This window comes from Hemicordylus capensis, chromosome 5, assembly GCF_027244095.1.
Source record: "Hemicordylus capensis ecotype Gifberg chromosome 5, rHemCap1.1.pri, whole genome shotgun sequence".
Lineage (NCBI taxonomy): Eukaryota > Metazoa > Chordata > Lepidosauria > Squamata > Cordylidae > Hemicordylus > Hemicordylus capensis.
Window position 1 is genome coordinate 119,009,167 of NC_069661.1, and position 13,142 is coordinate 119,022,308.

The window sequence follows — 13,142 nt, forward strand, 5'->3', positions numbered from 1 at the left end:
TTCCTCCAAGGAGCCCAGAGACATGGTACATGGTTATGTGTACCCTCACAGAAGCCCTGTGAGGTAGGTTAGGCTGAGAGATACATGACTGGCCCAGAGTCACCCAGTGAGTTTCATGGCAGAATGGGGATTTGAATTTGGGTCTCCCCAGTCCTAGTCCAACACTCTAACCACTACACCATGCTGGCCCTCTTAGTCTAGTTGTCTCATGTCTGAGAGTGCTGAGTACTTTGATATACTGTTGATGGTATATAAAAAACAGGAAATTTAGGATGACAACAAATCGATATGAGGGGGGAATATAATGGAGCAAAAATCTTATACCATTTCCCCAAGGTCTTAAGTGTGGCAATTAAGGGTTTTCAACAGTTCTCAAGCTTTTAACAAAGTCTGGCAATAAAAGCAAATTATTAATATTATGAAAATATTGTTCTGGAACCTCCATGCTAACCCAGAGTTTAGCCTCTGGGTTTGCTATTAACCAAAGGATGTTTCATAGGTGTGAGACTTCATAAAAGGCAACTAAATTTGGAACTCCTATGCCACTCTGGAGTGTTTTTGTATATATAACACTATTACAAAACCTCGATTTTTTGCCAGCGTGAATAAAAAAAATTCCGAACCTTTTGCCGTCAACCCAAAGTAGACTTAGACAGTTTAATTGGCAGAACCTGTAATAAAAACAGTAATCTTGGAAGTAAATGCATCTTTGTAGTGACTATCTGACCCAGCCAAGACAACCTAATGCTTTCCCATTTTTTAATTTGTCTTTATTAATAACTGGAGTAACGTTCAGTCTTATAAGCTGCAATGTGTTTTTAGATATATTAACACCCAAATATCATCATATTCGTATTCATAAATTTTGAATAGTTCTTGAAATTTGTGGAACTCCTAAAGATTTTACTATTTTATCTCAAGATTTGTAACCAATTCCGGAACAGAGTAGTTCCAACTTAGTAAAATTTATTTTTCAGACATTGCAGCGTTTTCATTTCCCCCCACCCCAATTCATCCTGTATAGCTGAGACAGATATTAAAGGATCTGTCAGAATTAGAGCAATGTTGTCCACATATAGGCTAACCTTATGCTCTAAATTATTAATAATAATTTATATTAATAACTAGCTTAACCCGTGCAGAGCATCTGCGCACTTGTACTTGATTGCTCCCCTCACCCACACCACAGCCCCTTCACCTCAGAGATCTCTTCACCCTCACCTCAGTCACACTCCTGCTCCCTCCTCCTCTTCCTCCTCCTCCATCCCATTGCTTCTACCCCCCCTCACCACTCTTGGGCACTCCTCCATCCCTTTACACTATCTCCCAAAACCCCTCTTGGTCGTGGCTGCAGCATTGCTGGCACCTATTATTTATTCATTCATTCACTCACTCACTTACTCACTCATTCATTCATTCGATTTATATACCACCCTTCCAAAAATGGCTCAGCACGGTTTACATAAAAATAAAACAATTGAAATCAATTAACAATTAAAAACAAAAATATAAAAACAGCATAAAATTAATTAATGATTTAAACATTTAAACATTTTGGCCAAGCTGCAGCCCCGTATCCCCAGAGACCTCCCCAACCTCACCGGAGCCCTGGTCCTGCTCCTTCCCTACAGGAGCAGCAACAATAGCAGCAGCAGCAGCAGCAGTTGACCTTTCTCACTGCCGCCACCGCCATAGCCACCCGTTCCCCTCAGGCCGCTGACAGACCCGGGCCCATCACTTGCCTGTTGGTGGACAGGGCATTGGTGGACAGACCCTCCACCAATGCCCTCGGTAGCCCCAAACAGCAGTAGTGGTAGACTGGACCCTTCCTTGCTGCCAATAGGCACCACCATGGCTGCTCGTTCCCCTCAGGCTGCTCACAGGCTTGGGCCCGTCCCTCAGCCTACCTTCTTTCTCTCTTCTTTTTCTCTCTTTCTCTCTCTTCCCCTCTGTCTTTCTTCCCCTCCCTTCTTTCTCTCTCTCCCTCCCTCCCTTCTTGAGTTAACAGATCTTGTTCATCTTGCTTCCTCATCTAATTCACAAAATGGCAGCCTCCTTCTCCCGAAGGGGCTCTTTCCTCCCTCACAACCCGTTGCTTTGCAGACCCTTGCCATCTATCTATCTATCTATCTATCTATCTATCTATCTATCTATCTATCTATCTATCTTCCTCTCTTCTACAAACAAGAACATTTTCTGACCAGTAACAGTTGTATGATTCTATTAATTCTTTATCTTTATTGGCTTTTAGAAACATTACCAATCTGGAAAATCTCCATGAGTCAGGAATCAAGTGGCCTTCTAAAATGGAATTTAAAAGGGTCACACGTCTGGGAGGAATCAAAATATCACCAAACCTCTTGTATCTCAAGGCTGTAAAACCACCTGGGCCTGGAGATTTATGACTTTTCAGCCCCATAATAAATTCCTGCAACTCACATTGACACATTCGATAAATCCCCAAGACTATCATGCGAAAGAGTAATTCCAGTATTCTCTAAATAATGATAAATATTCCTAATATCTGGATATCTGAACTATATAGTTCAGAGTAAAATTTTTACAAGAGAGCCACAAATCTCATTAGGGTTCGTGACTCTAATGCCGTTAGCATCTTTAAAAAAATCTATTTGCCAGGAGCTTAGAGCTTTTGTTTCCATGCTCGTAAAATTTCTGATTAGTATAAGCCACTGCAGTGGCAATTTTCTGGCATTCCAAAGCCTCCAGCTCTTTCCTTTTCTGTAGAAGTTTCTTATACATTTTATTAGAGCCAGTTTCTTTAAGAGATTTCTCATATCTCAGTAAAAAGCATATTTTGTTTTTAGGCATTCTTCCTTTTAAAGATAGAAAGCTCTCTAATACATTCACCCCTAAAAGTAGCTTTCATCACATCCCAAATGATGGTTTTAGAAATATCAACATTATCATTCTGCTCAAAGTCTCTTAGATATATCTGGCTCATCCAAAACACTGGATTTAAATGCCAAATTAGTGAATAGAATCATGCATTCAAAATCTAGAGAGAGTTAGAACAGCATGGCCTGATAAACTAATTTACCCAGTATATGCTGTGATTACTGATTATTTTTTAAAATCAGAAATCAAAATATAATCAAATATATTGGTGTACTTTAGTGTTGTTGAGCTTTCTTTCTTTCTTTCTTTCTTTCTTTCTTTCTTTCTTTCTTTCTTTCTTTCAGCTCATACATTTTTGGCTACCTGATATATATCTATAACCATACATGGTGGTACATTTGAGACATGCCCTTTAAACACTTCTTCCTTTCCCTGAGATCTTGTAGCAGTAGTTCTATGCAGTCTGGAGACCAGAGGCATAACTAATATATAAATTATATTCTAGATATAATTATAAATTATCAATTATAATTTATAGCTCATATATAAATCCTATCAGTAGCTCTGACTCCCAATGTCCCTGATAATTTGAAGAGGTGGAGTTAGTTACAAAATGGTGGCTTGATGAGGTGCAGCCAATAACAGAATGGCAGCTGGTGCAGAAATTAATGAGAGACGGGCCACATTTGCACGTAATGGGGGACCAGAGTTGGAGGGACCCATGGTTTCCTTAACATTACATCCAAACCCAGCCAACTCTAGTCCCATTAGTAGCACAACCCAAGTTCACGCTGACGAGAACTCCAATTTGAACCCTTGGTTAGTAGTGAGGTTCAGTTGCTCCAAACCGAGGGTCAAGGGAGCCTCCTTTTCATCCAAATGCAGTACTGGAGGCTGTATTCAGCCAGACTGGAGGAAGCTCTTCCCTCTCTTCTTCCCTGATTGGCTGTGTGGGCCTTCCTTCAAGCAAGAAGGAAGCCCACACAGCCAGCTCCCCTGCCTCTCTGCAGTCTCACTGACTTCAGAGGATGTTTTCTTGAATGTCCAAATGTGGATGGGAAAGTGAGGGGAGGGGCCCATTGCACTAGCAGTTCCATGTTAAATGCGAATTCAGCGAGAGAGTGATTTAAAATGGTGTATGCCCCACTCAACCAGCCAGATTTGCAATACTGGATGGAAGGAAAGGGAAGGAGAAGGAGACCAAATGCCTAGAGAACCATTTCAGATGAACTCAGGAGCCCAATACTGTATTAAGGAACTCTGGGACTTAACAGTTTGAGAGACAGTGAGAAGTGTCGTGACATGCTCTCTCAAGAACTAAGTGTCATGCATTTCCTCTACAATGTGCATATTCTCTCTCCCTGGCTTTTATAGCCCTATCCAGTGATTGAGAATGTTGCTTGCTCAGCAAATCTCATAAGCTCTGGACACACCTAGGGATGTACAAACAGATTCAACACTGAATGTGTTTGACATCAAACCAGTTTGGTTTAACTGTTTGGAGTCGAACTGAACCAGCCCCTGTTTGGTCTGACCCCAGATCGAACCCGCCCCTGAGAGTTCATGAGTTTTATTATTATTATTATTATTTCAGAAAATTTTTTACACTTATCCCCTCTGGGGGAGTTGTACGAGGCAGTGTGGGGGGGTATCCACAGAGGTTCCCTCCCCCTCCCTCTGGCCTCCCTTATTTAACCCTAACTCTTCAGCCGGTCTTTGGCCTTTCCCCCTCAGGATGGCACCATTTTGGAGGCTGTTGCGCCGGCGCAATGGGCCTCTGCGTAACCTGGGTCATGCCCCCCACTGGCCTCCCTCATGCCCAGGCCATGCAGAGGCCCATTGCACAGGCATGGCGACCTCCAAAATGGACGTCATGCCAAGGGGGAATGGCCAAAGAACAACCAAAGAGTGGCCGATTTCTTAAATAAGGGAGGCCAGTGGGGGAGGGGGAATCTCTGTGAACACACACACACACACCCTCCACCTCAGTCAACTCCCCCAGAGGGAATAAGTGTAAAAATGTTTAAAAAACAGAACAAAACACCAACTCGCAATCCCCCTCCTGGACCGAACCAAACCAGGGGTGTGTATGTTCGAGGGGGTGCTGGAATGATCTGGTCTGATCTGGTTCAGGTTCAGTTAGGACCCGAACTGCTAAACCAGCCAGTTCCATGCACACCCCTAGAAAACCATATAAATTCAGGAAAATAAGTTTTTATAAACATCCTCATGCATGACCTACAATTTAGCCTCAACCTTTTCCTCATGGTAATAGGTTTGCCATCTGAACTGGGGCACTCTGGGTCCCTTGGCCCCAGTATAGTGTAACCTGTTTAAACAGAAATTTGGAGCACATTGGAACATAGCAAGCTGCCATTTACTGAGTCAGACATTGGTCCATCTAGCTCAGTATTGTCTACACAGACTGGCAGCAGCTTCTCCAAGGTTGCAGGCAGGAATCTCTCTCAGCCCTCTCTTGGAGAAGCCAAGGAGGGAACTTGGAGCCTAGATGCTGTTCCCAGAGTGACTCCATCCCCTAAGGGGAATATCTTACAGTGCTCACACATCAAGTCTCCCATTCAAATGCCACCAGGGTGGACCCTGCTTAGCTGAGGAGACAAGTCATGCTTGCTACCACAAGACCAGCTCTCCTGTAGAGGGGCAATTCAGATAAACAGCCCACTCCCATGCAATAAATGGTCATGCTGGGATCATGTAAGGATGTCCTCTGCTGATATCACAACAAGTGGACTCTTCGTATGACCTCTATCCTAATAATGTGTGCTGGGATGGTATCATATGTACTGGCCCATTGTTAAAGAAGTCTCTCCATACCAGATAACTTGCTCTAGTTATCTGGCAAACTGCAAAATATATGTAAAGCTTTTCCATATGGGAGCTTGAAGGGCTGTATATATTATGGCTGTCAATTCTTTGCTCTGTTTAAAAAGGGGCAAATAAAACCTACCAGGCTTTTCTTTGTAAGAAATTGCAATGTAATTGTGATGCTAATACAGAACAAGCAAAACAAAACAAGTGACAAAAACTGAAGGAATGTATTACAGTTCCCTTCATGCCAAAATCAGCCAAGGACTTACAAACTACCTAGGCATATTTCTGCAACCTACGAGAAATTTCATATACAAGCAACGTTGACCGTCTCTTTCCTGAAAAAGTTCCAGAGTTACAGTTTTCTGAAGCTGAATGGATGCATTCTTCATTTTGTTCTACCATGGCAACACTACCATGGACTCTAGTAGAACTGGGATCTCACAGGACATGTTTCCCTTCCATACGTCTAGCACTTACCCACTTCCTTTCACTTAATTTGTAGACAGCTGCCTTTCCTAGAACACGCTTTCTCCCCCAAAGAACAGAGTTCATGTGATTCACAAACGTGCTTGTGTTTTAATTTTTTTAAAATCAGATTTGTTTTTATACTTTTTAGCTCAATATTTTAATGTGTCTTTTTTATAATGGCGTTTTTAAATTTTATTGTGAGCCGCCTTGGGATTTTCTTCATGAAAGGCGGGGTATAAATTTAACAATAAATAAATAAATGAGTAAAAATAAATTCTATGAGGCCTGCATTAAAAGGACCACACCATTATTTCCACATGCCCATGGAGCTGTTGAATGTATGGGATTCCCCCCCTCCCCCGCGCCTCCAAAACAATGGGCTAAGCAGCCCCTTCTTGCCATGTCACATGACAGAGGGAATGTCATAAGCAGCTTGTGATATGGCACAAGGACTTGTTTTAAAGTAATTAGCGATCTTTGATGCTGGACAGCCACTGGATAACACAACCTGGCAAGCCTAGATTCAGAGAGCCAACTCGGAGAAGAGGTTTGTTTGTGCTGACCCTGGGAGAGTGGCAGACTGGGAAGATTACACTTTCCTGCACCACTTTGCAGTGGTACAGTGATGAGCAGTGTTTCCAGACCAGCATTGGCAGGCAAAATATCTAGTTGAAGCCTGACACAAAACTACCAGGCACCTTACAACACTTTCCCAAGCAAAGTTAGCAATTTGTCTGGATTTTGTGCACGATGTCAAGATGAAATGCTAACATATGAACGTAGCCTGACATTATTTTCATGCTTTTTCTTTTCTTTCTATAAAATTGGCACTCAAATAATTATCCCTATATGTGCCAGCCCAAACATTACAAATACAAGCTGGTTACTAGAGCCAACACAATCTGCCAAGGACCCACTTACAGAAATGCTGAACAGCTTGTAGAGCAGCCTTCTGCATAACAATTGCTATACAATCCACCAAGGCTAAAAACCTAGAAATAAAATAAACTGAAACCATGGACCAGTGTATGCCAGTTGGCTTTGACTAGACAACATATTTTTCATGGCCATTAATTAGTCACAGTTTTTATAAACATTCACCTAGAAGAAATTAGAATTGGTGGTTTGCATTATTGCCCAAATTAATTATTTTAATACCAAAGAACACCCCCCCCCCTTTTAAAGGGGGTTAAGGTGCTTCCAGGTTTCATTTGTGCTCCAGAAGACATAGAAATTGCAAAATAGTCACCTTAACTTCTGCACCATGTCAGCAGTAACTTTGCATAGTCTCATATATTAGGCTGGCTTTATGAATTAGGCTTCATGCACTCACATTTTGCCCTAGCCTTCAGTTCAGCATTGGACAGGAGAGGTAAATGTCCAAGCAGAAATTCAAGAGGTGCAGCTTCTCCAATCAATTGCTAGAGATGCACCTGATGGATTTCTGTTTAAAAATGCTTTTTAAAATCAAAGCATTTGTAATATGATGATATTTGTATTTGTGCTTATATTGCATTCGTATGAGAACAATGTAAGCAATATAAGCACAGATACTATGTATTGCTGTCATGAAAATATTTGAATTAAAATGCATGTCTTCAGCTTCTTGGGGGTAGGTTTTCAGAACTATTGTATCTTCATTCATTCATTCATTGATTCGATTCGTGGTCATTTCTTAACATGTCTGCACCAAATTTTGGAAGCAGGTGTTGCTTGTCACCTAATTATTCTGTGCCAAATTTCAGACAGATTGGACAAATAATGATCACCAAAATGTTCAGCTCATGCTGCCTCCAGCACATTTGATTGGACAGGTGGCCACCATTTTTGGAAGCAAACATTCTATCACAGACATCAATTTCTGCTTCTGCTATTATGTGCATAATGGAGGGGTGTGTATATCCTGTGAACTAGCCCACCGGTACAAATGGGAGGTTTCCTGTGGTATACATCACTATGGGGCACAATTCCGATCAGATGTGTGATGGAGGCAAGGGGTTAAAGTCTCTCATGCTATGCTTCTAATGCAGACAACCTTCTGGCAGCTATATAAAGAAAACAAGCATGTAAGTACCAATCATAAGTGTCTCATAACATGTAGTTTGACCCCTCAAGTGTCCTGATTCAGCCAGCGCAGCCAAATTGTACAGGGCTCTACATACAACTAAATTCATCTTTTGTTATGCTTGTCTGTCATGATCACAATCTCTGCCTTGCCCCTCTCCTGAATAGACCCATAGAAAGGGATGCTTCAGGTAGTTCTGGATCTTGGCACTGATCCAGCAACACTACCTCTGCCTCCATACATGATAAAGGAGGATCTGGAGTGGACCAGGAATCCAAATGGGAGGGTGTGTGCTTCCAAAACACTGGAGACTCTTGCAGGGACCCGATCTTCCTCCATCACCATTGTTGAGGAGGGGGCCTCATTTGGGCCTGGGCATGGCTGTGTCCTGATACTAGCCTCTTCCTTCACCAGAGGATCAAGATCTCTGATCTGGGCAAGATTTTGAACAGGTCCATCAAGCTGGAATGCATCAGATGAGCTCCACCAGCAATGGCAATTCGTTCATACGACAAGGATCAGTTTCTGCAATCTAGACAAATGTGTCCCACCCACCCACACTAAAATTGCTAAAAGTTGCTTGCTTCATTGCATCATAGGAGGAGCATAATGTCACAAAAGCATTTTGCTTCTTCCCTCTCTGTGAGCAAGCAGGAGCAGTAAGTCTAGTCCTGCATTTAGAAAAGCAGGCAGCCTTCTGCTTGCATCAGGCAGTGGTTAAACTTTGGCAACTGGAGCTTAATTGTGGCCTGCTTGCAAACGTGCTGAGGTGCAAACATCTGGAATGGCAAATATTTTGTATATCAAAACCAGAACATACTTATTACAATGATTCAGGGTGTGTCTATAATCTCATTTTAATATCTGAAATCTAGAATACAGCATAGATGGGGCAATTCAGCTGATTACTACAAATGACCCAATCCTGGGCCTGAGAGGGGGGAATCAGACACTGAGTATAATCAGGGAATTTTTAGTTCTGACTTGCACTGTCTCTTCCTACAGACTAATCTGCTATTAGAATCTGATGAGCTATTGTAGATAAAACAAGAATAAATGGTTTTGCCGCAGGAGGTACCACTTTCTACAAATTTAGTTGTAGACCAAACAATCTTCACTCCAGACTCCCTGTTGTAAAGACAAAGAGCAGCAGATCCAGAAATGACTCACAATTTATGCAGAGGGTCTGGCGTTGAAAAGCAAAAATAGCAGGTTTGGCAAAAATGTAGAATCAGAGATTGAAAAATGATTCTATTGCTATGCACTCCCTACTTCCCTGCTGGGTGAGATGTCTGAGGCCATGCCGAAGATTTAGTCTTCCTTGGATGAAAGTGAACTTGAGATGTATGGAATCTTAACAATAAGCACATTCCTAAAAACAGGCAGTAAATTTACTGATCTTGCATCAAACATCCAGAGAGCCATTAGTGCAGCAGCGCCGCAAGGATGTATTCCAGTTTAAACCAACTGCATCCAAATTATTTTCTCTCCCTCATTTGCACTCACTCTCTCTCTCATTCTCTGAATTCAAACTGGCTTCAGGCTATTTCCCCACTTCTTTCCCCTAGCTGGAAGATGTCACCCTCTCAAAACCTGCTGGGTATTACATTCCAAACACTGTAGAGACATTTCCAGCTATTAAGGAGCACTACTGTTGTTTTGTAAGGCTCCTGGACAGCCACCAATTGCCCATTCATAGTAATCAAAAGCATTCCAAACTCGTAACACTGTTGTTTCACAAACTTTTGTTTGCAAATACTGTGGGTTTTGTTTTTTAAAGCCTGTGCTTTGAGTCTGAGTGTACTTGATCTATATTTTAACTATATTGTCCTGAAACTTCCTGTTTTGATGGACCCTGAAAAATACATTGACATCTTAATGCTGTGTGCATGCTCCAAACACCAGCACGCATATATGTGGCACTAGCCCTCATGGTAGTCCCCACATTTCCAAAGCCTGGGTGCTCTCCTGCAAAAGTGCAAATACTTCAGAGCTTTCCTGCTGCTCCAGAAGTGTGCTGATGGACCAGAAACAAAAGATTGCAGTCCTGGATCAAGTTTTTTCCCCTCTCTCCATAATGTTTAGGCACATCTGTTTATGTCATGGCATCACAGTGTTGTGTAATGCCCAACATAGCTCAGCACTGGCTGTCATTGGTGAGAGGGCATAGGAAACTAGAATGTGATGTGCCTTACTTTTATTGGGGGGGGGGGGTGGGCAGAACAGCTCCATATCAAGGGTAATGTAGTTTCAAGGTCACACTTAAGCCTCATTGATGTTAAAGGCGCAAAAAGTTAGCTGTGACCTGATCTCATGCTGCCTTCAAAGAGTTGTGCAGTGCAATCCTATTCTTATTCACTTAGCAGTAAACCCTATTTTGTCAGGGGGACTTACTCTCAGGTAAGTGTGCATAGAATTGCAGCTTTAGTCAATGTAAACATACATTGGAGTGTGCCCTATGTGTCCTAAATTATATTCATTAGGTATTTAACACTTATTTCAATTAACAGATTAGCATGTGACTAAATGAATAATCAAAATCTTATTTTTTCTGTGTGCAATCTCCCTTCTGGCTGTCCAAAAATACAATACTGGGTACAGTACACTAACTTAAAAGTGGCCATTCTTGGATGGAATATACCACTGTACGTATATGTACTCTAAATGATTCTATAGCCTTCCATAGAACTCCTATTGATTTTCATCATCCTGCATTGCTCCTTGGATCTACACAGTCTGTTTCTATAATACCTTTTCAAAGCAAAATTAAATTTCCTGTCAGAATGAGAAAGAGAATAAATTACTTCCACTGTAATTTACTTTTAAGCTGTATTCTACCAATATTTTCCATGTTTACAGTAATAATTGGTAACAAATACTCTGGTCTATGAACGTAATAAAGACGGGATTGGACTGGAAACAAAATCAAGGTATACCACCACCTTAGCTTTATCATACATTTATTATGAAACACTGAAAAATATATTCTCTTTTGACCACTAGATGACACTATGCTATATCTGTGAGTTGAAACAAGTTGGAGTTGAGAGAGAGAGAGAGAGAGAGGGAGAGAGGGAGAGAGAGAGAGAGATTCACACAACCAAAACCCCTGAGAAATTGTATCAGATCACTGCAAAAGGACATGCTCCTGGTGAACACTCAAGGAGCCTGAAACACCAAATACATAGCAGAAGATTTAAATGAGATGTTTTACTGCTGCTGCTCTGTGTTTTATGTATTATTGTTTTATAGAGGATAAAAAAAAATTTAATATAGATTTTTATAATGATATTGATAACTCTACGTTATATAATCAAAAAAATAAAGATAGGACTTCTTAAAATTTACAGAAATTTAGACTTTTTAAAAAGTTCTAGGGACAAAGAATGGTTAAAAGAGTATATGAGTACATGTGCAGAGTGCCTTAATTTTATTACAAAGTAACTATATTAGATAGTTATTTTAAAACGTGCCGGTTTAGGCTATCTCATTTTGACTCAAGCTTCACAAAGCTTCATCAAAACTTGGATTGCCAGAAGCTGTTGGACTACAACTCTCATCATCCCCAGCCATTATGGGGATGATGGGAGTGGTAGCCCAAAAACGTCTGGCAACCCAAGTTTGACAACCCCTGCCCTACTACATTCCAGAGGAAAACCTATTACATTACATTCCCAGATCCAGAGTAAGAAACTAGAACTCTCACATCATTCAGCAGGGGAGTTTCTATGGCTGGGCAATGAAGCCAGCGCCTAGGGCATGCCTCCTTACCTGGGGTACCATATGAACTCCTTTACTTGCCAGAGTAGTGTTCTTCTTAACCTCCTCCTCTGACACTCTGTGCAGCAGCTGAGGCTTTAAAAACAGAAATAGAAGGGACCAGAGACTATAGAAGATACTAGTGATGCATCTTCTATAGTCTATGGCAGAGATTCTCAACGTTGGGTTCCCAGATGTTATTGGCCTTCAACTCCCATAATCCTCAGCCCCAGTGGCCTTTGGTTGGGGATTATGGGAACTGAAGTCCAATAACATCTGGGGACCCGACGCTGAGAATTCCTGGTCTATGGGACCATTTTCTAATGTTTTAGCATCTTCTACGTCTATAGTCCCCGAGACTATAGTCCCCGAGACTAAGCCAGTGACAGAGGAACATCCAATAACCTTTCTTCCCAAGCTTGGGAGCAGCTCAGGATGGTGCTGCCATCCAGCCTTTCTTGGAGTGCACCATAAAATCCCATTTCTGTTGAGTCAGGATAAGGATGATGAAGGGTGCTAAGCGAGGATCCTCTTCCAATTGTTGAACCCATCCTACAAGCTGAGGATGTAAATAATAAAAGTCATGGATTAACTCACAGGAGAATTCCTCTAGTAATACAAATGCTACATAAGGCAGAAGGGGGCCAGGACAACGTGGGGCATCTTTGCTGGGGTCAGGCACTCCATCCTCCCCATCTTGATTTGGGCCTCAATAGCCAAGGAAAAAAGTATGGATGCATGGAAGGCAAACACAATTTGTGACATTGCATGACATCATTACTGAATTTGTGGCACATCTGTTAAAGCATCAGCCTTAGTTTCCAATTTTAGAGAACTTGGAGGGGAGATTTCTTTATCTACCCCAGCTGCAGTGGAAGTGCACAAGTAGGGAGAGCACTGCTAATTAATATTGTCTGGAGACATGGAGTTAAGTTTGAAATAAAGTAGTTTATTTATGAAATCCATCAGGGAGACAGATTAAGGCAACCCAAGTTGCCTTGATGCTAGCTACATACAGAAAGGGGGAAGAGAGAAGATGGTAGTCTCTCTCTTCCCATGAGATAATAAAGCCTAAGCCTAACTGTTTAACAAAAGCAAAGTAGAGTAGCAAAAGCATTGTCAGAGAATTCCTTTGCTCACTATATCTATCCCTAGAGGTCAA

The 13,142-nt window shown here is 41.6% G+C and overlaps 1 protein-coding gene across 9 annotated transcripts in view; it reads right to left on the minus strand.

Annotated features, from left to right (window-relative positions):
* The window catches only part of C1QTNF7 (C1q and TNF related 7), a 129,091-nt gene that overhangs the window by 8,664 nt on the left and 107,285 nt on the right, over positions 1-13,142 (minus strand). Inside the window, exon 1 of one of the 9 annotated variants that reach the window (XM_053251662.1) lies at positions 12,386-12,426. The exons of 7 other annotated variants lie outside the window; for them this stretch is intronic. The gene's annotated coding sequence lies outside the window, so the exon portion shown is untranslated. Of the gene's footprint in view, positions 1-9,391; positions 9,470-12,385; positions 12,427-13,142 lie in introns of those variants that run through there. One more of the 9 variants, XM_053251663.1, reaches the window with a different exon arrangement.